Here is a 27,662-nt window from a genome sequence, read left to right as displayed (position 1 = left end):
AGAATTTATAAACGTAGTTGTGGCTGGTGATTTTGTAGCTGATAACTAACTAATAAGTTCTGGAATGGAAAAGCCTAGAAGTATGCAACGAGAAAATCCGACAGTATAAAAGGCGACAACAGTAGAGGCGAGAGAATCAGTTTGAGTTAAGTAAGCTATCAGTAAGCGAAGTATAAGCGTTATTGTGAAGTACTTTAATAAAGGCCATTTTGCATTATTGAAGAGTGGAGTTATTTATTCAACAGTTAGTGATTCGAACTTAGCAGAAGGTTGCAAATAAGAGGACTTTCAGTAGATTCGTTACAATTGGTGTCAGAAGAGGAATTGTTGAATAAATTCCAGAGGACAACAGGGACATGGCAAAGTTAAGTGAATTGAAGATCCAGCAACTAAAGAAGGAGTTGGAGAGCCGTGGATTGAATACAACCGGCATTAAACTCGAACTTCAGGTACGACTACGAGAGGCAATGGAATTAGAGGGAATTAACGTGGAAGAGTATGTCTTTCTCTCTTGATGGCGAGGAGACAACAAAAATTGCAGAGTAAAACGAAACATCGCAGACAGTTACCAGCACAGACTTGAAAATGATATTGGCTGCAATATCTGCACAAACATCGACAGTAACATCAATGCCGTCGCAAATATCGTCCCAACTGTAATCGCAGGAGACACGCATAACATCCAAGATGGAAGAACAAGAGGAGCGCTTATCAAGTGGCACAAATGTCTTCGCAGTTAGAAGCACAGGAAGCAAGGGTAACATCAAAGCTGGATGCAAAAATCGCTCAATTTCAGGCAGAAGTCGATGATATAAAATATCGTAAGGAGCAGTTGCAACTAAATCGGCCAGCAGTTTCAGCGAGTAATCCAAAGGTAAAAACACCATCCTTTGACGGTTCTGTTCCTTTCCAGGTCTTTAAGCTACAGTTTTGAGCAGTGAACAACTGGAATGCTGAAGATAAAGTTGCAGCTCTATTCGTAGTATTGAAGGGGCCAGCAGTAGAAATCCTACAGACGATTACCGAGGGAGAGAGGAACAACTATGAAGCATTGATGGCTGCTATCGAGGGAGGTTATGGGTGCGAGCATAGAAAACAGATATATCAATGCGATATAAGAAGATGGATGTGCCACTTAATTTCGGCTACGAGAAAGGCTACAGCAGTAAACGAGTGCTGGTAGAGGAGAGTCAGCAAATACCACCAAAATCCGAAGCAGTCATCTGGGCAAAGGTTGATGGAGATTGTGGGACAAACAAATTGTGGGTTGTCGATGCAGCAAACAAATTGTGGGTTGTCGAGGCAGCAAACAAATCAACACCGAACATACTTGGAGGAAAAGCCCTGGCTATAACAAAACAGGAAGGAGTACTCAACCCATTCGTTTGAAAAAACTTCTGCTACTGTTTCCGCTTCTTGGTTTGGGATTGGGTATACCTCTATCCATTTACTGAAATAATCCATAACCACCAGTACGTATTTGTTTCCGCGGTTGCTAGTAGGAAATGGACCTGCGACATCCATGGCGATTCTTTCAAATGGTGCACCTGAAATATACTGCTTCATCTGGCCATGACTTCGTGTTTTGGGCCCTTTCGCTCTGTTGCAAACCTCGCAGTTGGCAATCCACTCGGTGATCGACTGACGGCAACCAACCCAATAGAATCTCTGCTTAATTTTCTCGAGCGTCTTCGTGATTCCAATATGACCTCCACTTGGACCATTATGTAGCTCGCTGAGCACGTCAGGAATCCTCTTTCTGGGAACAACTATCAGCTTTTTCTTGCACTGGCCATCCTCACTCTCCCATACTCGATGCAAGCAACCGGATATCAACTCTAAACTGTTCCACTGTGCCCAATATGACTTCGCAATGGGACTCTCTGCAGACATCTCCTCTCTATTTGGTCTTTCGTTTCATTCGAGCCCTTGCATAACATGTGACAGATCTGTATCTTCTAGCTGACACTTCCTTAGATGTTCCTTGTGCCATTCATCTGTACATGTTATAGTCATTAGCCGGACATCTATAATGTCTTCTTTAGCCTCGGCCTTTGAACAGTGCTTACATTCCAAACTACATGGTCTTCGTGACATTGCATCAGCATTTCCATGGGTACTACCTTTTCGAAGCTCAAGGGAAAAGTCATAGCTTTTTAGTCGCTCGATCCACCGCGCCAATTGTTCTTCCGGATTACGGAACTGCAGAAGCCATTTCAACGCTATGTGATCTGTCCTGACGCGGAATCGCTGGCCGTAGAGGTATTTGTGAAAATGTTTAATGCACTCTGCCAAGGCCAACAGCTCTCTCCGTGTAACGAATTGTTTCTCTCTGGTTTTCCAATCGAACGGCTGTAATATGCAACTACCTTCTCCTGTCCATCGACCAGTTGTGATAAAAGGCCTCCTATAGCATATTCGCTCGCATCTGTATCTAGAATAAACGTTGCTCCTGGAATAGGATATGCCAACATTGGGGCAGTGCTCAAACGCTCTTTCAATGTTTGGAAAGCTACTTTTTGCACCTTCTTCCATTCAAAAGCTTTATATTTTCTTGTTAGCTCGTGGAGGCTATGGGCTACACTGGCAAAATTTGGTACAAATCGGCGATAATATGTGCACAGCCCAAGGAAACTTCTCAATTCATGCAGATTCTGTGGTCTTGGCCAATCCTTAACTGCTTTTATCTTTTCATTCGCTGTGCAGATGCCCTCCATCGTTACTTTATGACCCAAGTAACTATCTTGCTTCTTGAACAGAGAACACTTTTTGGGACTAAGTTTCAGACCAGCACCAGCTATTATTTAGAAAACCTCCTCCAAGTTCTTCAGATGTTCTTCGAAGTACTTTCCCAATACGATGATGTCGTCTAGGTACACTAAGCATGTTTTCCAATGTAGTCCTTTCAGTACCTGATCCATGAGTCTTTCAAAAGTAGCTGGTGCATTACATAGTCCAAAAGGCATCACTGTAAATTGCCAAAGACCATCACCGACACTGAAGGCTGTTTTCTCTTTGTCTTCCTCCTTCACTTCCACTTGCCAGTAGCCGCTTTTCAAGTCCAGAGTGGAAAACAATTTCGTACTAGAGAGCGATCCAGAGTGTCGTCAATTCTTGGCAATGGGTAGCTATCCTTTTTCGTAACGTCATTCAATTTCCGGTAGTCCACGCAAAACCTCATTTTTCCATCCTTCTTCTTTACAAGTACTACCGGCAAGCTCCATGGCCTAGCTCGTGGTTCAATGACGCCGCTGTCGCTCATTTCTTGTATGATTTGACTCACAACTTCCCGCTTCGCAAGTGGAACACTACGTGGAGCTTGACGGATCGGCCTCGCATCTCCAGTGTCAATTTGATGTTTCACAACGTTGGTGCGGGCTGGTTTGGAGCCATCTTGGTCAAATATGTTCCCGTACTTTAGGAGCAGTTGTTTTGCCTTACTCTGACAGTCTTCCTCTAGTCCCTCCGTCCATGCCATGATGTCACCTGAAAGCTCAATATTGCTAGGTGAAACCTTTTCCTGGAGCTGGTCGCAATTGATTATTACTTCAGTCTCTTGGTATCTTCCCAGAATAGCTTCTCTGGTCAGTTTTAGTGGTGACTTGAACTCATTGAGTACTCTTACCGGGCTTTTAAGCATTGGCATGGCTATGCCGTCTGGGCCCACTACTTTGGATGATTTAGCATGACCGATGGCATCCTCAATCTCTTTGGCGGTCAGAACTTGGTGCGCACGCCTTATTGTTGTACTTCACAAAGCATTTCTGGTTTTTTATATTCGTGATACAACCTATGGTGTCTAAAGAGACAAGCCATTGCAAACCAGATAGATTATATATTTTACAAATCAAGATGCACAGCCAGGCTTCAGAATTTCACTTGCCTTAGTTTCGTAAGAAAATGAAATTATGATAAAAATGCAGAAAATTTTATTACCTTTTGAAAAATACTTCACAAATTTAAATATTTAATCACATATATACCCATACATACATACATATGTAAACTCCAGAAAGATGAATAGCCCAAATTTCATGTTACGTATACGCCATGGCGCTAAAGAAGCGACCAAAAGCATGAAGCAACACATCACGTGATTATTTTCTTAGCGAGACTAAAGAAATAAATAAGTTCTTATTCATCCAGTTTTCCATGCAACATTATCCTGTTTAAAATAAATAAATAAATGAAAGGCGCGATAACCTCCGAAGAGATCTGAGGCCGAGCCTCTCTTCCAATTTGCGTCGTGCTCCTCTTGATTTCCCCTACAAATTGGCCGAACGGGGTGTGAACCCAGGGCATACTGTATGGTAGGAGGAGCACGCAACCATCACACCACGGTGGTCGCCTGTTTAGTATGCATATATGCATACATATATACTTAAAACTTTTGCCTGAGTTCCATTTAGGTTAAAAACACATAATTTTTAAATGTAGGCAATTTGTGTAAATACAAACACACTTATGTGCGTACATTTTATCACGAGATGTAAACAATCAACTGTAATCAGCGTAAAGCGGCAAAATATCAAATCATAAACAAACACCTACGCGCTACAAAGCGTTTGGAGTAAAAGCTCAACAACACCACGAGGTGATTATATGGGTGTTTGTAGTATTTAAGTAAGTAATTATATATATATATATATGTGTCTATGAGTATGTATGTATTTATGAATGTATATACATAACTAAGTTTGTATACTCCTTTGGTTGGGTTGGGAGTATGTATTTGTTGGAGCGTTGCATAGAAAATTGTCCCGCTCAGAAAAGAACTCGTACTAAAGAAAACTTTTTTATTAAAAAATATTTGAAGAGAGCGCGAAATAGCACCTAACTTATATCCCTCCCTCTCTCTCTATCTCTCTTACTTACCAACCACCTCCTCTCATTCCAAATTCGCCAGGGCTTACTTTTAGTATATAAAAATCGATTGTGCTAAGCTGACTTTCGGCTTGTGAAGCAACAGTTTCCAACAACTTGATGAATACACAGCAATTCACAAATTTGTGGGGCTTATGAGGTGGCTAAGCTAAAAAAGAAGAATGCCAATATGGCATAGTTATTGGCCTATAGATTGTTTTTTTTTTTGCTTACTTTTGCGGAATTCATATACTTAGCTGCGATCATTTAAGATTGTTTTTCAAATTGTAGCACGACTTCAAATAGGCCTGAAAACAACAACAGAAATATTGTATGAAAAGTTTCACATCAAACGAATCACATCAAAAGCATCACATCCCAAAGATCACATAAAAGGTACCAAAAGTGCACAAAACGAAAAAGCAAGTAAAAAAAAATAATAAAAAATTTAGTTTAAAAAAAACTAAAAAAACACGCAAATATGGTGCCCTTTGAGTATCTACAATCCACTTGGATATTTGATGTTGATATGACCGTAGCACAGAGGTTCGTATCTCTGTTATTAAGCACAACTCGTCATTTAATCACTGCCGCGAGTCTTCACTAATTGCCGCTAGATGGGTCTACCTCTCCTTTGCGCGCCTAGTCTAGAGAGTTACAAGCAAGCATATATATTAAGTGAAGCTAATATAAGTAAACGGCGGCCACCGTGGTGTGATGGTAGCGTGCTCCGCCTATCACACCGTATGCCCTGGGTTCAACTCCCGGGCAAAGCAACATCAAAATTTTAGAAATAAAATTTTTCAATTAGAAGAAAATTTTTCTAAGCGGGGTCGCCCCTCGGCAGTGTCTGGCAAGCGCTCCGATTGTATTTCTGCCATGAAAAGCTCTCAGTGAAAACTCACCTGCCTTGCAGATGCCGTTCGGAGTCGGCATAAAAACATGTAGGTCCCGTCCGGCCAATTTGTAGGGAAAAATCAAGAGGAGCACGACGCAAATTGGAAGAGAAGCTCGGCCTTAGATCTCTTCGGAGGTTATCGCGCCTTACATTTATTTATTTATTTTAATATAAGTGTGTTAAAACATTTATACGTTCCCCTGTAAATAGCGAATAACTAAAATTTTCTTTATATAATACCAAGCCCCAAAATTGAATGAAAAGTAATAAAAAGAGATATGGTTTTTTTCACTAAGAGGTATAAGCTCCCAAATGGGACTAGGCCTAAGCTTGGAGGATTAGCCCTGCAGGAGAACGCTGTAAAAAATATCGATCAATCATTCTAGACAATAAATTGCCATGGAAGCTCAATTCGGCGTGATGAAAGCCTTGAAGGCACGGTATGAATGTAAAAGATTGCTGGGCAGCGCATGGGGTCCTTCGCCCTCTCTCTCTGATTGGGAATTTACTGTGTTTGCTAAGCCTATCTTATATTATGGAGTTCTTGTTTGGTGGACAGACACACAAAAAAAGATCCTACTTCAAAAAAATTATTAGGGGTATGCAGGCTATCAAAGATTAGCATTACGGGAGCACCGAAAATAACCTCAACGGCTCAGTAAAAAATACGACCTTTGTATTATAGCGTCATTAAATATTTGACAAATACACTAATAATTCTGCGTGTGCGCACCGAAGAGGCTTCTAGAGCTACAATAGATGGTTGGACCAAAGGTGCCCAAATGGTAGATGAGGCGCTACAGGTGTACACCGATAGTTCCAAATTATAGGAAAGAGTTGGGTCTGCGTAGAGTAAACGCTGATATAAAAATAATAAATCCTATAGGCTGCCGGATCACTGTAGTGCTTTTCAGGTAGAAATAGTAGCCGTAAACAAAATAGTAGAATCACTGGAAGAAAGTAGCTTAAACCGTAGCCGCTTCATCTTTTATTAAGGTAATAATATCGCATAGCACAACATTTAAAAGTGTGTTAGAGTGCAAGCATTCTGTGAAAAGAATCAGGATAGGGCATATATCTGTATTGGGTCCCAGATGAGCTATCTGAAAAGAACGCATCCCTCGAAGCTTGTATCGGAAACATCTCAATATTATAGGAGGATACTTAGAGAAGGCGAGATTAGCATATGATCGACCAAGCAGGAAAGGCGTGGACCTAAGCGTTGGGTTGTGAAGTGTCGAAAATCATGTGCAGGTCTTACAACCAAAATTGCTTATGCTTTTAAGCCTAATGTTGATGATAATATCTTTAGACGTCTGTACATTTAATTTTTCTCTTCGTTATCCTTTTCCTTTATGCTTTATTAACCTCTTGATTTTCTGATCTTGTTCTTTTCATAAATTGACTTGGCGCCTGATTGCGTTCATATGAACTCGATCATTGTTTATACATTCATCTTCCAGTTATAAGATATTTACACATCATGAACAATGAAGTCCGTCGATAAAATGCCGATAACAAATTGGTTGCAAATAGATAAATTTTTTTGATAACGAAGTCGATAACTTTTCTTTAACATGCTGATAACGACTTGGTAACATCCGATAATAAATTTATAAGTTACCGAAAATAAATTGTTGATAAAAAATCGATAACTTTTCGATAAGAAATTGGTAAAAAGCGTTAGAAAATCGATAACATATTTATACAATACAGATAATATTTCGATAAATAAAAAACTTCATCGATTACACACGGTTTTATTTTAATTTAATTTAACTCTATTTAATTTAATATAATTAAATTTAATAAAAATATTTAAATTAGTTAAATTAATTTAATTTTATTTAATTAAATTTTATTTTATCTAATAAACATTATTTTTTGCGTAACTTCATTTATTATAAGTTTTTTGTTATATCGGCCTACTGATTTGTAATATCGCGAGTTAATATCGAGCTCAAGGCCTAACAATAATTATTTTATCATTATTATTGTTATAATATATTTTATAGTTATATGGTATGCAGCGGCGCCTAAAGTTGCCGATGAAGGAATTTAGCAGTTCCCGAAATGGATCTATACAACGAGTTTTGGCAGTTGTCTAAATTTTTTCTTTCTTCTATTCTAATTTAAAATTTTTTCAATTAAGAAATAATATATTATATCAATAATAATGATAAAATAATTATTGTTAGGCCTTGAGCTCGATATTAACTCGCGATATTCATTTATTATATATATGTAGAGTTTCAGCTTTATTGATCTATTAAGGTCAAGTGCAAAAAAAATACGATTTATTCTACCATTTAGCCCAACGTTTCGATAATTATCCTTATCTTCAACTTAAACCTGAATACCGAACCACTTGTATTTTTTTTTGTAAACACTCTCTGACTCTTTATGTCCAACAAAAAAGCAGTGTATATATCTCTTGTGCACATGCATGCATACAACTTGTGTATATGCTCAGCCACTTTTGTTTATACCTAAGTAGGCTCATATCAATTTTCCACTTAAATTGTTCCCTCATTACGCTATAGTGTAGTAACCATTACTCTTACATTCTCTGTACTCCATACCCTAAATACACCACAAAATACGCTTGCATTTACATCCTAAATTCTCCCATATAACATAACACTTACACTTATGCTTACGTTTACACTTACATCTTCCGCTTACATTCAGGATTCCCCCATACCGTGGGCAAAGATATTTTCACAGAAAAACATAATTTTGTGCTCCTAAATTCCATTCCAGACGAGTACACTGCTCACCTTTTTTGAGAGGGACGAAAGTAGCAGTATTAGTTTCCTGTGAATATGTTTTGAGGCAAATGTTTATATGGATATGTATGTGTGTACAGAGGTACATATCTAGATGCAAAACAGAGCGTAAGAGCATATCAGCGTAAACGAGAGCAACAGTTGTATTATATGTACGTATGTACTTATGTATATAAGCCGTATGTCAAAGGATAGGTGAGTACATCATTCTATGGATATATATACATATATATATGTGTATCTGAGTGCTTGTAACACAATTCATCCAGGCGACTGCAACCGAGGACTTTTTAGTAGGACACTCGGCACCCAAAGTGGTATTGTATTTGATGTGAATAGATTGCGCAGTGCCTGGATTGTTTGTTATTTAGTAAGGAACGTGTCGTTGTTGTGTGAGCAGGTTTGCGGAATGTGTTAAAATTGTGTATATGCGTGCGTAATATTTACATACATATGCATGTCTAAATATGTATATAGCAATATAGCGCTGTGTAAGTTAGCAAATTTTATACATTTACATAAACATATATACATGTATTGTGTGAGTTTTTGTGAATAAAACGTGTTTTTGCTAGAGTGAAAATATAAATTAAAGTTCTTTTTCTTGTGCATAATTTAGTGAAATTTAGTGAGTTGAATAGTAATACAAAAAAATAATGAAGAAATTATGCTCGATCAAGAAAAATATACTAAACAAATAAAATGCTATGATCATGTAAATCCGCCTAAACGTAGGCTATATAACAAAAAAACGTACTTGTTATTTGATTAGACCCAGGTGTCAACAACAACAAATTAGCCAATTGGCGCTTACTCTACCAAAAAGGTAAGTAAATATTTGTGCTGAAATATATAAAAAATATAGTTATGTCCAGATGCAAAGAAATGCAAGAAACTGGCAACATACAAAAAAATCACGAAAAGTTAACCAAAAGCGCAAACGAAATTAAATATTTTAATTCAAATTTTCACCATTTCACCATTCACTATTTTGTTATGCACGAGCAATTGCGAACTCAAACTACAAACAAACTTCTACGCACACACACATACACTCGCCCATGTAAAGATCTGCTTATGCTAGTCAAACTTTTTAGTCAGACAGAAGTGGTTGAGACTACATTCAAACATATATACATATATACATATGTATACAGTCACGCTCTTCTCAGATATATGTAAAGCACACCTGCTACTGCTACTTGACTGCCTTGTCAACTTTTTTTGCTGTTGTTGTCATATGAAATGCCGACATTGTCGCTAAAGTTTAGGGCACCACTGCTGCTGTTGTTGTTGTTGCTGTTGCTGGTTAGACTGTTGCTCCTGTCGTGTTATCTGTGTAACGTTGTACGACCTGCATACATATAGACATGTATTCATATGCACACAAATATGATATTCATAGACAGTCGAAGTTTGAATGTAACCATGTATTATATACCCACTCGTAGGCATTAAAAGACATTATAATCTTTTAAAAAAAGTACTTACCTTAAATAGTACTTTGATCTTGCCTGTTCTTGAAATTTTATTATATTCATAAAAAAACTTACAACAAACTCTATCGCTGCAGAATGAAAATATTCAGTAAGGCTATTGATTTTCATACCATAACTGCTCGGGGTTGGCGGAGAAATATTTCAAAAGAATTCATATAGCGACTGGAATTACATGGCAGTAGTTTGTCAGGTCGTATGAGTGACATTGCTAAATCCCAATAAACATTTAGGCTTGAGATACATTAGAGCTTAAGCCTAAAACTAGAATACTGCTCTAATGTCGAGCTTTGTTTTCAACTTGAGGATCAACGTGTCTTTACAATAACGCTATTTTCCTATAGGCAAAAAAGGCGAGAGTACCGAGTACTCGGGAAGTTCGATAGATAGACATATAAGGGTACGTATATAAATCGAATGCTTTTAAGTTTACTAGAGCACGTCCAGGGTTTGAAATTAGCCAAAACAGAGGAAACTAAAACAGAAGCAATTATTTCGCGCTCTTAAAGAAGAGCTTCGTCGAATTCTTAGCGGTGACATCATATGTCAACAAGTTATTGTTTTACTATAGGCTATTTATCGATAGCGATTTACTATCCAAATGTTATCGGTTTCCTATCCGCTTGGTATCGCCAAGTGAAAGAACGTCTATTACATAGATATTAAAAAAAAAAATCGAAATTTCCGTTAACAAATAGATAGCATGCCGACAAAAAATAGGTAGCACTTCGATAAAAAAAACACTAAAGTTTTTCAATAATAAATCTTTCTGGTAACATGTAAATATTGTGTCATAAGTTTATTGATATCTTTTCGATACTAAATCGATCATTTTTCGATTACATACCAATATCATCACAAATAAATTTTCGATAAAAAAATACCTTTAGATGACTTAGCAAGTAGATGAATTTTTGATAACTTTGCTTTCCATTCTTTTCTTTCTTTTTATTACTTCACTTTTGTTTAGATTCTTTTTCTTGCAACTGCTTGATCTACCCCCGGCTCCAAGAGATTTAAGGGAACATATTCATATGATGATATCTGACACCTGCCAGCACAGCGGTTTGATCCATACAAGCATTTTGAGGCCCTAGGCAAAGTCCACATAGAACCAGTATACGCCTTTGCCAGGACGCGCTCAGTGAACCCTGTTGTCAATATCCTACTCTTGCAGAAGAAGGAATCGCACTACTAAGGGAGACACGAGTCACCCTGGCCCAATTTCGTTCTGCACACTATTACGGTTTAAACTAACTGTTACCTATCCAGAATCAACCCCGATATACGTAATGTGTGTCCCGTAAATGATATGTCTCCATATGACACCAACCATGTTTTCAATTGTAATGCGAAACCTACGCCTCTAAAACCAATCTCACTGCAGTCCGCCCCTGTTGAAACTGCCAGTTTTTTACACTTCCATTAGAAAACTTTGATGACAACATGTGAGTGGTCGCGCCCATTGAATTGTGCGAAGCACTGTTAGCACGACAACATAAGCTCAATTGAAATTATTATCGTTGCAGTTATATCACCCCTCTCGCTTTTCCGCAATGCCGCTAAATCTCGAACGTAATACCATCGAGTCTCTATTATAACACTACTGAGTATAGAAATGGATAGGTTACAATTTTCTATTAAAACAAGGACACATATATAAGTACACACTCACATAAACATATTTGCGAATTTGGTGCTTCATATTGGCAGCTTCATAACTGCCCACTTTGACTAGCTACAGTCAACTTGAGGCCCGAAAACCTAGCACTCACACTCACGCAGTATTTTTTCATTACCCTATTGAATCTACTGAAAGTATGCTATAATGAAATATAATATAACGCTGATATTACTACCTTGAATGCATTTTTCTTTTGGAGAGATCTTTAGCATCAATTTTTTTTTTTATTATTTTAGTACTTCTGGGCTTACAGTGAAATGTGAGATTACTATCTGTTTTTTTCACTTCGCAGTTTTTATACAACTACTTGCATTTGTGGCAGGAATATTCTTTAATGAACTCAATTGAAGTTTGCGTGCTCTAATAATATTAAACTTAGTAGAAATGCATTGAAGTTACTTCATAATAAAATATCACTTACATGTGTGTGAGTTTATATACATAAACATGCTGTTTTACCTAAACCTTAATTTTACTCCCTAGACATTTTGTCGTCCCATCACGTTTAGCATCTTTCAGCTTTCGCCAGGGTTTATTGAGTTGGAAAATATCTGAAAGGTTATTTTATATCTGTGTATTTAGGCATGTAAGTATGTACATGTGTAAAGTAGTGTGATTACGAAAGTTGTTGCTAATACTATTTCTATCTTGTCATCTGTATAAAGACGAAATGAAAGTGACGAAAACAAATGGATTAACTCTTTTAACATAAATACTAACACTTTCAGGTATTAGGACAATTTATTTCTTTTCAAATTTATTTGATGACCCATTTTATTAATCAAAGACGAATAAGAAATAGTCAATTCAGTACGAAGATTTATCGTAAAAAGTAATGAGAGAAAATTTTGGAAATTCCATTCAATTTATTACTTTAGTCGGATTCATCAATTAACTTTTACAAGAGCTAGGGTAGGTTGAACTGTTCGGTGAACAAAACCTCAGATAGACTGAATGTGTCCCTAGTGGTAACAGAATTTGATTGCCGAGCAAACGGATTAAACCCAAATTAGATATCAAAACTTACGTTATAATATAACTCCATCCTCTTGGCAAATACGAAAAGCTTTCTAGGACCTATCTTAATTGCTGCCTCCAGATTTGGCAAATCTGCCGCCCCTAGAAACCAAAGCCTTCGACTCGGTAGCGCAGGAAACGAACATGGAACCTTCTCCACCCCAGCGGGTTAGGTGGCTTAGAATATAGCCGGGGCAGGTATGCCTGTCATAAGAGGCGACTAAAATACCAAATTGATTCCAGGGAGTTTGTAGCGCACCCTTTCAATGGGTTGCCAGCGCAATATATAGCTTCTCCAACCCAATTATCAACCTCACCTACCTATGGCGAATCCTGTTCCTTTGACAGCCAAGGCTCTGGCGATCCCAAGTTCCTAATGGTTCTAGGGGGTGTGAGGGCGGTATGGCTTAGAAGGTTTCATGTGGTCATACTAAATCGTCCCCGAGATGGTCGGGCAGGCACCTTGGTGCTTGATACCGGAACGTACCGGATCTGAATCCGGAAAAGGACCACCAACATCGGCAACACACCCCAAAGTCTTCGGGAAGTGTCCATAGCGCTACAACAACAACAAAAACGGAACCTACTTAACGATTTTTTCCTACAGCTCGCACTTTCTAAAGCTGCTGCTACCGACACGGTCTACTAATAAGCATTTGACGCTAGAAGGAAATGCCTAGTTACTGTGCCCATCCTGACCATTAAGTATTCACTCTGACATTGCAAATTTTGCAGTTCCGTGCTTCTGTCTACGCCTTTCCTGCTTGATGGATCATATACCACTCCTGTCTCCTTTTGATTTATCTCACACGGATTTGAATATCTATCGGATTGGAATCTCGATCGAGGTCTTTCCAATGCTTCGTGAAGCAATTAATCATTCATAAAAGACCAACAACCCATCAATGACAAAAGCAATAGCTCACCGGTTACGTTTTTTATCGATGCAAATTCTCTATAACCAATGGAAAACTCGTCCGTACTACGCTCATAACAAACCGATTTATTTTATTTTGTTGATTTTCCGACAAGGTGGACAATTTATGTATATTAAAACGATTTCCCTTGTCAAATTTGGTTTGTAGACTAACCGGTTACGGCGTTTCGCCATCGTTCCCGAACGAAAAATGACACTGAAGATGGAACAACGCCGAAGCCAGTTTCTCTTCAAACCAAATTTTACAAGGCATGACGGTAGAATGTTCAAATACACATGCATGAAAACAAACCGATAAGTCGTTGAAAATATGTGGATAATATAATATTAGCGGTAACTAACTGATAACACTTCGATAACGAATAGATAAATAGTAGTTAAGAACTCGATAAGATGTTCCTTATTCGCCGGCAAAAAGCGGTAGCAATCCGATTGCAAATCCATAGATATTCTATCCCTTATCGATATATCCTTAATAACAAATCAATAACCGCATAAGAAGAGATAACAATTAAATACTTCGATAAAAAAAGGTTGTTCGATAAAAACATCGATAACACACCGTCCGGTTTAAACTTTTTTCTTTGTTACTTGCCTTTCTTTTCCTCCCACCACCACCACATATTTCGCCAACACTTACGGGATTCAAAGTATCGATACGCGCAACTCACGGCGTCCGCAACCTCATTGTTAACCTCACTTTGACGAGACGAATCCTGCTACAGATATGAATGTATCATACGGGTATTAAGCAGGCGAGGCTCCGGTGACCCTAATCTTGATAGAATTAGGTCGCGGGGGCATTATGGTCTAGCGGGTTCAATGTGGGCACATTAAGTCGTTCCCGCGATGGTGCGGCTAGTATCTTAAGGACCGGAAATATACCGGATCTATATCCGGCAAAGAACCATCCGCAATTATAGCACTATCCAAAACCTTCGGGGAGTGTCTTCATCCCTACATCCTGGATTTACACAAAGGGTGAGCGCAAAATTCAGTACAATGATTTCCGAAATACTTTTTTCGTATTTTTTTAATTCGCCCGCTTTATTAGCATTCTAAATTTACTTTAATCGCTAGTTGCTGTATCCCACTGATAACATCTTTGCCTGTCGCAGCCTTGTGCTTTGGTTCTATTGTTGGTTTCGCAGATATGTCACTTCCTTATTGTGTTCGTCCATTATTGTGTGAGTGCCAATAGCTATAGGGGCTTCAGGTCCCATGGATCCTGACGTTGTTGCCTGCCTGTCTAGTTTATATGCTTTTTAATTGCCCTCCACCCATCTCTGAAGGGAAACCAGACCTGCCTGATGTTGTTGCTAGTTGCTAGGCGATTCAGCTTCTCAATATAATTAAGGACCACAAATGATTTTTATATCTCGCTAGAGCCACCTGGGTATCTCGATGCTCTACAACGTGGATACTTATACGTTGTAGATTTATCTCTGCACACAGACTTATGGCGAATACATCCTACCGAAAAATGCTCGAGAGCCGCGCCATTTATATAGAACATTCCTACCCTAATGCCCTGGGAAGTTTTCAAGCTATTTCTGTAGCATGAAAGGGTATGGTCCCTGTGGACACCCTCAACTTTAGAGCTGTCAAATGTGGCCCAACTTTATTTTAAAACTCTTTTCAAATTTAAAGATCTTGGCAATGTCTCAGTCTTTCGTCGTTTCATCTGCAAACGTTGGAACGCTTGACTGATCTGTAGCTACGGGAAATGATTCCTCGGTGGTTATGGTGGGCTTCACAGCATGCCTATTGTGAAAGAGGATGAACGGAAACTGTTCCCCATTTGATTCTCAAGAGCTAAATGTAAGCCGCAAGTTTGAGTTGGTTGATCACTGCAGCGTCTTCCATGCAGAAGTTGCCGGATTAAGAATGCGGTGGGTGAAATGCTTTTCAGTACTACTACGGTTAGGGAATTCAATATCTACTCGGATAGCCAAGCGGCTATCAAGGCGTTGCGTTCAACTATAGTGCGATAGAAGGTGGTTTGGGAGAGCCTAACCTCGCTTGCGATTGCATCGAACTAGTTTATGTTAAGATTATTTGAGTACCGGACTATAGTGATATTCCGGGAAACTGTAAAGCGAATTGCTTAGCCCGCATCAGTACAACTGAACGGTATGAAGATAAATGTAGTGATTTCAGTATTCTGCTGGCTACTTATGGTCTGCTCCTATATATACAATATTACTTGCAGGGTAGCAACATCCTTGTAGTCGGAAGTGGATGGCAGGAGGTCTGCCAAAATGATTGGGTTCATCTATCTATGATCATTGGGGATTTGACAGGACACTGCCCAATGGGAATCCATATGGTACGTCGCAGTATACTGTATGGAGGATGATGAGGTGGAATTGTCGATTCACCTTCTGCTTCATTGGCCAGATTTTGCTAGAACTTGGTGAAAGTATTTCGTTCCCGATTTATTTAGATCTACGGAGAATTTGTCCAATGTTGAGATCGGCCTTATTCAAAACTATATCGTTGCTACTCAACGATTCTGTCGCTTATGTCGCCGTTATTATTATCACAACGGACATGCATGCTGTCCTAGTGAGCTTCCCCTACCAGAGCAGTTACCACCCAACCTAACCTAACATCGTGCCCTCTGGATAATATCACACAGCTTTCAGCTTTAACATGTATGAATGAATATTTAAAACACAGATTACACTAAAACCAAATAAGCATGCTCAAATTCTTTAAATATGGCAACCCTATTCACGGCATCCTTCTCTTCTGCATTGCAAATACGCATTTCTCTATGTCTTTATAGAAGAAAAGAGAAACTCTCTTTGCATGGATATAAATTCATATTTTTCTCTTCCAAATATTACTACTATTTTGTATTGAATTATCACGTTCTACTGTTATTTACAAATTGGTTCAATACATTAAATTAGTTCTAAAATGTGTACAATTCGGGAGTAATGCGGCAGTTACCCACCGACGTGTGCCGTACGTAAGGACGTTTGTCGTACGAAGCACGTTTGACCGAACTCTCAAGCCCGTAGGAATCAATGTGTGCGTCTGTGTACATGTACATAACATATTTGTGTGTGTATTGTTTACAGATAAGCACTGTTGCCATTGACCATTTTGCATGCATGTTTATGGAAACATCAACTTTTTACAATTTAATTTTTGATGTTGTAAAAGGCTGGAATTAATATTAATTAAATATAAATAGATTAAATATTTATAATCAGCACTTTTACATAATTATTTCGAATTATTTCCACAATTTTTCAAACTTTAATTAGGCGTTTTTGCATAAAATTGCAAAAGGTCAAAAATTAGCGCACAAAAGTTTACTAGGCAACTCTGTCTAGTGAGAGAGCGATCAGCTGACACGTTCTTACGGAAAAAATCAAAATTGTTTTGATTTCTACGTTCCGGGCTACGTACGTACGGGTGTTGCATGTCGGTGAGTTTTCGTTTACATTGCACACTCATAAGATAGGTCGTGTCAGCTGACACGTTTTTTCTACGTACGTTCGTGGGTAACTGCCGCATGAGTGCGCTTAAGTAGCATTGTGAGCACTAACCTACATTTAAAGTAATTCATATTTACTTATTTACATTCATACAAACTAACGTATAAATGCAGCTTTCCATGAAATTGAATTCCACTCCATTACTTTCTGCATATTAAAAAAAGAGCAAGCAACAGGCAGTAGCGAAACATGAATGTGCCAGCAAACATACGAAAACCGACGGGACATATTTGCTTTTTGCTTGCATATATGTTTGTATGTACATATATAAGTCAAACAATCGTAAAAACAATTGTAGGAGATCGGCAAGGACCTTTCGTTTGCGTGCAGAGTTGGAATAACAGCATAAATGTATCAGCTATCGTACGGGCAAGTTCTTGAACGTGCATATAACGGCAAACTCGGAATATATATAAGTAAAATTTTCGTCGTTTCATTTTAAAAATGTGAAAGCTGGATAACTAAATTGGTGTTGTGCAAATTTAGAGCACTGAAATGCAGATTAGATACATGTGTACGTATGTATGTATATGTATATTTATATGTGTATATATATTTATATACATATGTCCCATATCTATGTCGTTATCCCCCGTTATCCTATCAATGATATTCATTTGCTTGCACGTGAATTTTCGTGTCTTATTTAAGTTCGCGTTGTCTAGTAGGATATTTCTAGTGTTTTGTGGAAGAAAGAAAAAAGAAAAAAAAAAACATGAAATAATGTTTATTGAGTTATTTTCCAGACAATGCTAAAAATAGTCGAAAATTTCTTATGCAGATGAAATGAAAGTAAAGTGTACAAGAAAAAGGTGATAAAGGTTGCATATAAATAAAACAGATGGTATGTTTTGTTGTGAATAAGTGTAGCAATGAACTTTAATAATTAAAGTAAGAGGGCAATTGTGTATGTGGTTGTGATTGGGTGTGAGTGTGAGAAGCATATACGATGGAAGTTACATATAAATAAAAAAGCAATACATAAAGCTTTCAGGCGAAAAAGAGAATCTTAGAAAGTTTCCAAAAACTATGAAAATTTTCATAGAATCAAATATTCTGATACATAAAAGAAGAAAAAATGGATGGAAATGATATCTACATATATCTGTGGGAAACAGACAAAGTTGTGTCAGAGAAAAATTGAGTTATAACTACTATTGTCTTCTTTTTTTTAATGTAAAATGTATGTGCCAAAAACCAGGGGATTCTCCCCTAAGGTGACCTACTGGATTTACACAGCCATTGTGCACCCGATTCTTCTTTATGGTGCCTTGGTCTGGTGGCCTGTACCTATCTCCAGATTCCATTACATACATACATGGATACATAGATAGATACAGGCCAAGCTAATAAAAGCGTGTTAAAAGGGGCTCCAGTATGCTATTTCGTAGATGTGCCATTTATCCATTTCTATCATTAATAAAGGAATGCGTGTTTCGCATTAGGTGCATGGTTTCCAATCTATGGCCATTTGGGGTGGACCATCACATTAATGCATTGTCACCGAGCCTTGATACGTATACAAAGTTTCAAATTAATCAGACTTCTAGAAACCGGTGAAAATTAAGCTCAAAAATTCCGTTACATATAGGCCAACCTAATAAAAGCGTGTTAAAAAGATCTTTTACATAAAAGTATCATGCGTAAAAGTTGACTTATTTTTCAAATACAATTCCCCCGAAGGGACTCTATTAGCAACCACATTTTTGTACTTTATTATTGCTTTTGTTACGTTAAATAAAAATGACCAGAAAAAATTGTTGTGTTTTGATAACAAACAAGTAAGGAAGGCTAATTACGGGTGTAACCGAATATTACTTACTCAGCTGAGAGCTTTGGAGACAAAATAAAGGAAAATCACCATTTAGCAAAATTAACCTAGGGTAACCCTGGAATGTGTTTGTGACATAATTTACTTATATACTGTAAAGATATTAAATTTTTTGTTAAAATTTGACTTTTAAAAAATTTTCTTTTTAGAAGTGGGCGTGTTCGTAATCCGATTTGGCTAATTTTTCCTTAGCACATATATAGTAATAGGAGTAACGTTCCTGCCAAATTTCATCATGATATCTTCAACGACTGCCAAATTACAGCTTGCAAAACTTTGAAATTACCTTCTTTTAAAAGTGGTCGCTGCCACGCCTATTGCCCAAAATTTTACCAATTTTTTGTTCTGTGTCATAAAGTCAACCCACTTACCAAGTTTCATCGCTTTAGTCGTCTTTAGTAATGAATTATCGCAATTTTTCGGTTTTTCGAAATTTTCGATATCGAAAAAGTGGGCGTGGTTATGGTTCGATTTCGTTCATTTTAAATAGCGATCTGAGATGGGTGCCCAGCAACCTACATACCAAATTTTATCAAGACACCTCAAAATTTACTCAAGTTATCGTGTTTACGGACGGACGGACGGACATGGCTAAATGAATTTCTTTTTTCGCCCAGATCATTTTGATATATAGAGGTCTATATCTATCTCGATTAGTTTATGCCGTTACGGATTACCGTTATGCGAACAAAGCTAATATACTCTGTGAGCTCTGCTCAGCTGAGTATAAAAAGATAATATACAGCACGCAGCTGCTCAATTGTTGTACACTTTTTTGTTGCCTACTTCTAGGGGTTCCCAATATCATTATACTGCATTAATTTTATTTTTATGCAAATGTGAAGGGGTCACACTCATTAATGCTCCCACTGGATTTTGCTTAGAAGAAAACAATGAGAAAGAGAGAGAATAGGCACGAAATTCGTAATTTGTTCATGGAATAAATTTTTTTAAATTTGTGAAAAATCATGTATTTAATTTTTAAATAAAGAACAAAGGCAATTAATGAAATGTGTGTGATGCGAAGCAAAAAAACCAAGAAATATAAATAAAACTGGTGTGCAAAATAAACAAAGAAAAGAAGTGCGTTTAGATAAAGTTAAAAAAGAAAACTAAGTTTTTTGCATGATTTAAATAAAAATTTCTCTGTGCATGTGTATAATATAATATTCGATGAGTGTTCGCCTTTCTTCAAATCTTGACATCTCTAATATCCACGAAAGTGTGTGGAAATGGTGTTCTTGAAGGCAATATTTACTGTGGAAAAGAGGGACCGAAATATCAACGCGTTCCAGGTCTCACGTTTTTCCTGAAGATTATTTTCAGTAAATATTTAGCTCAAACAATTTTTATGTACAAAAAAATACAAAAAAATACAAAAAAAAAAAAAAAAAATATCGAATAAATGAAAAAACTTGGAAAATATATACTATTTCTCGAGCTAGTATAAAAGTTACTGTTATTTTCCGAGCTAAATAAAAATCCCAAAAAATAACCGTTATTTTCCGAGATAAATAAATATCTTAAAAAATAACTGTTATATCCGAGATAAACAAAAATCTCAAAAAATAACGGTTATTTTCCGAGCGAAAGAAAATTCTAAAGAAAAAAGTGTTATTTTCCCTCAAGCGAAATGCTTAGCTAGATTCTAATTTACATCATGCAACAAAATCTTTGTTCGCCTGCACTCGACTTTATGGCTAAACTAGGGGGATATCTCCCAAAATGGTGTACTCGACATTTATTACTCTTGTGAAGCCAATACTAGGTCGCCGAAGACCACGTAAAAAACAGCAATAACAAAGTTAAGCAAACTGTTTCGACTGGTTTGTATTGGCATAACGGGTGCGATGAGAATGAGCCCTGCTGATGTACTTGGCACCTTAGTGTGAATACCTCCATTACCTTTTCCAAAAGAAAAAGATGGAACACTTGCAGCACTAAGACATCAATATATCTCTGTACTAAAGATCGGAAATATGACAGAGCATATGAAAGTAATAAGAAAATTCAAAGGAAATATCATATTTCACTGTTTGAATTTCAAGCTGAAAATTGTGGTAAGAACTCTTTGGGAAACCGGGCACCCATATACTGACCCTGACTCAGAAGTCTGGCTAAAGGGTGTATAAAAACATTGTTACGGAAAAACGAGAGCTAGCATTTATGAGCCAAATTTCAAGAAACCGATACCAGTGGAATGCTACCCCACTACTTTTCAGGCAGAAATCCATGCAATAGAAGTTTGCGGTAAAGCATGTCTACGAGGAGGCTTTTGCTCGAACGGTATCTTCATTATGTCAGAGAGCCAGGTAGTCTTACGTGCCTTGCAGTCTTACACAATTAGATCTAAGCTAGTGAATGAACACATTAGAATCCTAATTATTTGGGAGCAAAAACAAGGTTTTGTTTGGATGGATTTCCAGGCATCAGGAACATAAAGATAATGAGCAGGCATACTACCTAGCCAAGCAGGGTGCTTAAGCAGCATTCAATGGGTCCTTTTGTGAACTCAAAAAGCACATACTATGTAAAACACAGGTTATTGGGAAACAAAGCAGTTCAGGCGAAAATGGATTTAATGCCCAGGGCAAAGGAAGGCCAAATTGTTTATATTCCCAGCAAGGAGGGTATCAGCCAAACTTATGAATTTAAGCAGAGTGGAGCTACGAGCTCTCGCTGGGTACTCTATAGGTTACTATAGTTTACAATACCACCTAAGTAAGTAATCTGTCGCTTTTGTGAGTTGGAAGATAAAACGCCGGTTCGCATTCTCTGCGAATTCGTCGCTCTATCAAGGCAGAAACCAGGCACGAAGTGACTTCGTTTCGTTTATTAGCGTTGATTATCGTAACGAAATGATATCGTTTCGTTCGTTAAGCATGCCTGGCAGAAACTGTCCCATCTAGGTGGTGCGACTGTAAATCCTTTAGTGATATTGAGTAAAAAGATTGAAGAGGTACTTTAATAGATTAAAAGCGTCCACACTCAGATAGCCTCAATTATCAAGCAAAATAGATCTAAACAAATTTCGCAATGCATCGAGGACTTTTAATAATTGTTAGATAATTTGTGTAAGAAGGAATGTTTTGGTAGGTGGTATGATTTTCTTGTTTAAGGTTAACTTGCTTTATTAAGTTCCTCTGAATTGGCAAATCAATAAGGTTCTTCAAGTTTGCGTCTAAATTCCTGGAATCTTCACTTCTAATTAGAGGAATATCATATTAGAACAAATTTAATTTCTTCATGCACCTAAATGTACTGCAAATTCATAAAAATTATAAATTGTTTTTGTATTCATATTTTTATACTCAGTTGAGCAGAGCTCACAGAGTATATTAAGTTTGATTGGATAACGGTTGGTTGTACATATATAAAGGAATCGAGATAGATATAGACTTCCATATATCAAAATAATCAGGATCCAAAAAAAATTTGATTGAGCCATGTCCGTCCGTCCGTCCGTCCGTCCGTCCGTCCGTTAACACGATAACTTGAGTAAATTTTGAGGTATCTTGATGAAATTTGGTATGTAGGTTCCTGAGCACTCATCTCAGATCGCTATTTAAAATGAACGATATCGGACTATAACCACGCCCACTTTTTCGATATCGAAAATTTCGAAAAACCGAAAAAATGCGATAATTCATTGCCAAAGGCGGTTAAAGCGATGAAACTTGGTAGATGGGTTGACGTTATGACGCGGAATAGAAAATTAGTAAGATTTTGGACAATGGGCGTGGCACCGCCCAGTTTTACAAGAAGGTAATTTAAAAGTTTTGCAAGCTGTAATTTGGCAGTCGTTGAAGATATCATGATGAAATTTTGCAGGAACGTTACTACTATTACTATATATGTGCTAAATAAATATTAGCAAAATTGGATGAAGAACACGCCCACTTTTTAAAAAAAATTTTTTTTTAATTCAAATTTTAACAAAAAATTTAATATCTTTACTGTATATAAGTAAATTAAGTCAAAATTCAACTCCAGTAATGATATGATGCAATAAAATACAAAAATAAAAGAAAATTTCAAAATGGGCGTGGCTCCGCCCATTTTCATTTAGTTTGTCTAGAATACTTTTAATGCCATAAGTCGAACAAAAATTTAGCAATCCTTTTAAAATTAGGTAGGAGCATAGATTTTATGACGGTAACTGTTCTCTGTGAAAATGGGCGAAATCGGTGGAAGCCACGCCCAGTTTTTATACACAGTCCACCGTCTGTCCTTCCGCTCGGCCGTTAACACAATAACTTGAGCAAAAACCGATATATCTTTACTAAACTTAGCCCACGTACTTATCTGAACTCACTTTATCTTGGTATAAAAAATGGCCGAAATCCGACCATAACCACGCCCACTTTATCGATATCAAAAATTACGAAAAATGAAAAAAATGCCATAATTCTATACCAAATACGAAAAAAGGGATGAAACATGGTAACTGGATTGGTTTATTAACGCAAAATATAACTTTGGAAAAAACTTTGTAAAATGGGTGTGACACCTACGTAGTAGAATGTAGTAAGTAGAAGAAAATGAAAAAGTTCTACAAGGCGAAATCAACAGCCCTTGGAATCTTGGCAGGAATACTTCTAGTGGTATTGAATATATAAATAAATTTGCAGTACCCGACAGATGATTTTCTGGATCACCTGGTCCACATTTGGTCGATATCGCGAGAACGCCTTCACATATACATCTAAGGGCCACTCGCTTTTAAAACCCTCATTAATGCCTTTAATTTGAAATCCATATCGTACAAACACATTCTAGATTCACCCCCGGCCCACCCTAATGGCGATATCTCGAAAAGGCGTGCACCTATAGACCTAATGCCCACTCCCTCTTAAAATGCTCAGTAACACTTTTCGTTTGATACCCATATCGTAAAAACATTCTAGAGTCACCCCTGGCTCACCCTAATGGCGATATCTCGAAAAGGCGTCCACCTATAGACCTAATGTCCACTCCCTCTTAAAATGCTCAGTAACACCTTTCGTTTGATACCCATATCGTACAAACATTCTAGAGTCACCCCTGGCCCACCCTAATGGCGATATCTCGAAAAGGCGTCCACCTATAGACCTAATGCCCACTCCCTCTTAAAATGCTCAGTAACACCTTTCGTTTGATACCCATATCGTACAAACATTCTAGAGTCACCCCTGGCCCACCCTAATGGCGATATCTCGAAAAGGCGTCCACCTATAGACCTAATGCCCACTCCCTCTTAAAATGCTCAGTAACACCTTTCGTTTGATACCCATATCGTACAAACATTCTAGAGTCACCCTTGGTCCACCTTTATGGCGATATCTCGAAAAGGCGTCCACCTATAGAACTGAGGATTACTCCCTTTTAAAATACTCATTACCACCTTTCATTTGATACCCATATCGTACAAACATTCTAGAGTCACCCTTGGTCCACCTTTATGGCGATATCTCGAAAAGGCGTCCACCTATAGAACTAAGGATTACTCCCTTTTAAAATACTCATTACCACCTTTCATTTGATACCCATATCGTACAAACACATTCTAGAGTCACCCCTGGCCCACCCTAATGGCGATATCTCGAAAAGGCGTCCACCTATGGACCTAATGCCCACTCCCTCTTAAAATGCTCAGTAACACCTTTCGTTTGATACCCATATCGTACAAATATTCTAGAGTCACCCCTGGCCCACCCTAATGGCGATATCTCGAAAAGGCGTCCACCTATAGACCTAATTCCCACTCCCTCTTAAAATGCTCAGTAACACCTTTCGTTTGATACCCATATCGTACAAACACATTCTAGAGTCACCCCTGGCCCACCCTAATGACGATATCTCGAAAAGGCGTCCACCTATAGACCTAATGCCCACTCCCTCTTAAAATGCTCAGTAACACCTATCGTTTGATACCCATATCGTACAACCATTCTAGAGTCACCCTTGGTCCACCTTTATGGCGATATCTCGAAAAGGCGTCCACCTATAGAACTAAGGATTACTCCCTTTTAAAATACTCATTACCATCTTTCATTTGATACCCATATCATACAAGCACATTCTAGAGTCACCCCTGGCCCACCCTAATGGCGACATTTCGAAAAGGCGTCCACCTATAGACCTAATTCCCACTCCCTCTTAAAATGCTCAGTAACACCTTTCATTTGATTCCCATATCGTACAACTAGAGACACCCCTGGTCCACCTTTATGGCGATATCTCGAAACGGCGTCCACCTAGGGAACTAAGGATCACTCCTTTTCAAAATACTCATTAACAGCTTTCATTTGATACCCATATCGTACAAACATATTCTAGAGTCACCCCTGGTCCACCTTTATGGGGATTTCTCGAAAAGGCGTTCACCTATAGAACTAAAGCCCATTCCCTTTTAAAATACTCATTATCACCTTTCAATTGATACCCATATCGTACAAACACATTCTAGAGTCAGCCCTGGTCCACCTTTATGGCGATATCCCTAAATGGCGTCCATCCATAGAACTATGACCTACTCTCTCTTAAAATACTCTTTAATACCTTCCATTTGATACACATGTCATACAACCACATTCCAGGGTTACCCTAGGTTAATTTTCCTACATGGTGATTTTCCTTATTTTGTCTCCATAGCTCTCAACTGAGTATGTAATGTTCGGTTACACCCGAACTTAGCCTTCCTTACTTGTTTTAAATATAATACCAAGTAGGCTCTTTCAAATATGTACATACATACAAAGAAAAAAAAAACAGTAATATATATTCGGTTCAAAAACCGTAATTCGCATTTATTTAATTTCCTGCTATTGTGAACGTAAATCGCCTTGAAATTTGTTTTCTTCTAAGCTTTATTTGTTTCTTTGTTTTTTTTTTTTAGTTTAAAGATAACCACACATATTTATATGTTTGAATATATTAATAGATATATGATTATAAATATATTATAAACATCTATATTAGGGTGGGTCGATTCAAAAATCGCTCATTACTCTGTGAAAATCGTATTCTAGGGATCAAAATAAGAAACTTTGCAGAAGGAATCATACCTCTAAAACGAATTCTGATGTCCCCCCCTTTGGGTCGAACTTTTGGGTAGGGTCAATTTCAATTCTACCTGCTGTGTATTGCAGTGGCTTAAAAAAAACAACACAAGCAATTTTACGACATGCAAATGCATCACAGTGATGCCTTGGTTTTAAAAGGGGGTTGTAAAGACGCTAATTTCTAATAATTTTTTTTTAATTTCTTTTCTATTACTAAGTTAAATTCATTTTTTCATTTACATATGTTCTGACTAAATAAATTTCTAAAGAGAAAAATAAACTCCAAAAAGAAAAAACATAGGCATTTCAAAGTGGTATTTTTCAAAATTTGCCCCTACGACCCAAAGGGGGGGACATCAGTATTAGTTGTAGAGGTATGGCTCCTTCGGCAAAGTTTCTTATTTTGATCCCTAGAATATGATTTTCACAGAGCAATGGGCGATTTTTTTGCCTCCCCACAAATCGACCCGGCCTAATCTATATACATATGTAGGTACATACGGCATCGACAAGAAATATAGCAGTGACAGTTTTTATAAAATTTTTCATACATTAAAGGCAATGAGAGCAATTCCTTCTTAATAATACAAATAGTCATCAGTGGTTTATTTTTTATGTTTCTATAAATATAACAAAGCAAACCAGTTCGTAAAATGAACCGCCAACAACAAAGCATAGTTTTGGCACAAGGTAATATTCAAAGTATCAATGTCAAAAAGTTAATCTATGCAAAGAGGGAATTTGGGAAGAGTTGCACAACAACAAAGAGATGGCTTTGGATAAGTGTGTTTTTAAACAGCTCAATAATCGCAGGTGAAAAGGTTCGAGTCCCACACCCGGGAGAAAAGGCTTTGAAAATATACATATATAAGTTGTTTGCTGGACAATAACTACTTTATGTATAATAACAAGATATCACCCAAACGTTTGGTATGCCCATGGGAAACCCCCTTTCCCCTACAATAGCGGACATCATAATGGATGACCTCATTGAAAACTCTTTTAATACATTAAACCAGCAGCATAATGTACAAATTAAATTTTTAGTCAAATATGTGGACGACATATTTGCGATCGTCCGACGAAATGATGTGCAAATAATCTTAGACACCCTCAACAGCTACCACAACAAACTACACCTGACGTTTGAAATAGAAAAAGACAACTGCATTCCCTTTCTGGATGTGAAAATACACAAAATAAACCATGCTTTAATTTTCGACTGGTACGCAAAACCCACTTCCTCTGGGCATATGATTAACTTCTACTCCTCTCAACCCCTAAACTATAAAATAAACACTGCTAGAAAATTCATAAGTAAAGTTTTGTCCCTAAGCCATGAGCAGTTCCATAACAGCAACATCCACAAAATAATACAAATACTAAAAAGCAACAACTACCCTGATAGCACAATATCAAGTATATTACAACAACAAACTATGAAAATAAACCAAAACCAACATCAAAGATAAACTGAATACAAAACAAAGCAATATCACAGCGTAACATACATAACGAAATTCACCGAACACATTCGCAAAAATATTTTAAAAAACAAAGAAAACATTGCTCTCGTATATAAATCGAACCTA

General features: G+C 37.5%; 1 protein-coding gene and 1 long non-coding RNA gene across 19 annotated transcripts in view; one reads left to right on the top strand and one right to left on the bottom strand.

Annotated features, from left to right (window-relative positions):
• The window catches only part of LOC137237381 (uncharacterized), a 617,434-nt gene that overhangs the window by 108,146 nt on the left and 481,626 nt on the right, over positions 1-27,662 (top strand). For 6 of the 18 annotated variants that reach the window (XR_010948928.1, XM_067760951.1, XM_067760934.1 and 3 more), the window contains exon 1: positions 8,950-9,376. The exons of 5 other annotated variants lie outside the window; for them this stretch is intronic. The gene's annotated coding sequence lies outside the window, so the exon portion shown is untranslated. Of the gene's footprint in view, positions 1-8,725; positions 8,746-8,940; positions 9,377-17,425; positions 17,711-17,778; positions 18,041-27,662 lie in introns of those variants that run through there. 7 more of the 18 variants (XM_067760941.1, XM_067760945.1, XM_067760935.1 and 4 more) reach the window with 6 other exon arrangements.
• The window catches only part of LOC137237383 (uncharacterized), a 253,773-nt gene continuing 243,513 nt past the window's right edge, over positions 17,403-27,662 (bottom strand). Inside the window, exon 5 of the long non-coding RNA XR_010948930.1 lies at positions 17,403-17,871. This is a non-coding gene — a long non-coding RNA (uncharacterized lncRNA). The remainder of the gene's footprint in view (positions 17,872-27,662) is intronic.

The sequence above is a fragment of the Eurosta solidaginis genome, chromosome 1 (assembly GCF_040869045.1).
Source record: "Eurosta solidaginis isolate ZX-2024a chromosome 1, ASM4086904v1, whole genome shotgun sequence".
In the NCBI taxonomy this organism is placed as follows: Eukaryota; Metazoa; Arthropoda; class Insecta; order Diptera; family Tephritidae; genus Eurosta; species Eurosta solidaginis.
Note: the sequence above shows the minus strand (reverse complement) of the source record. Positions and strands in the feature narration are given on the sequence as shown.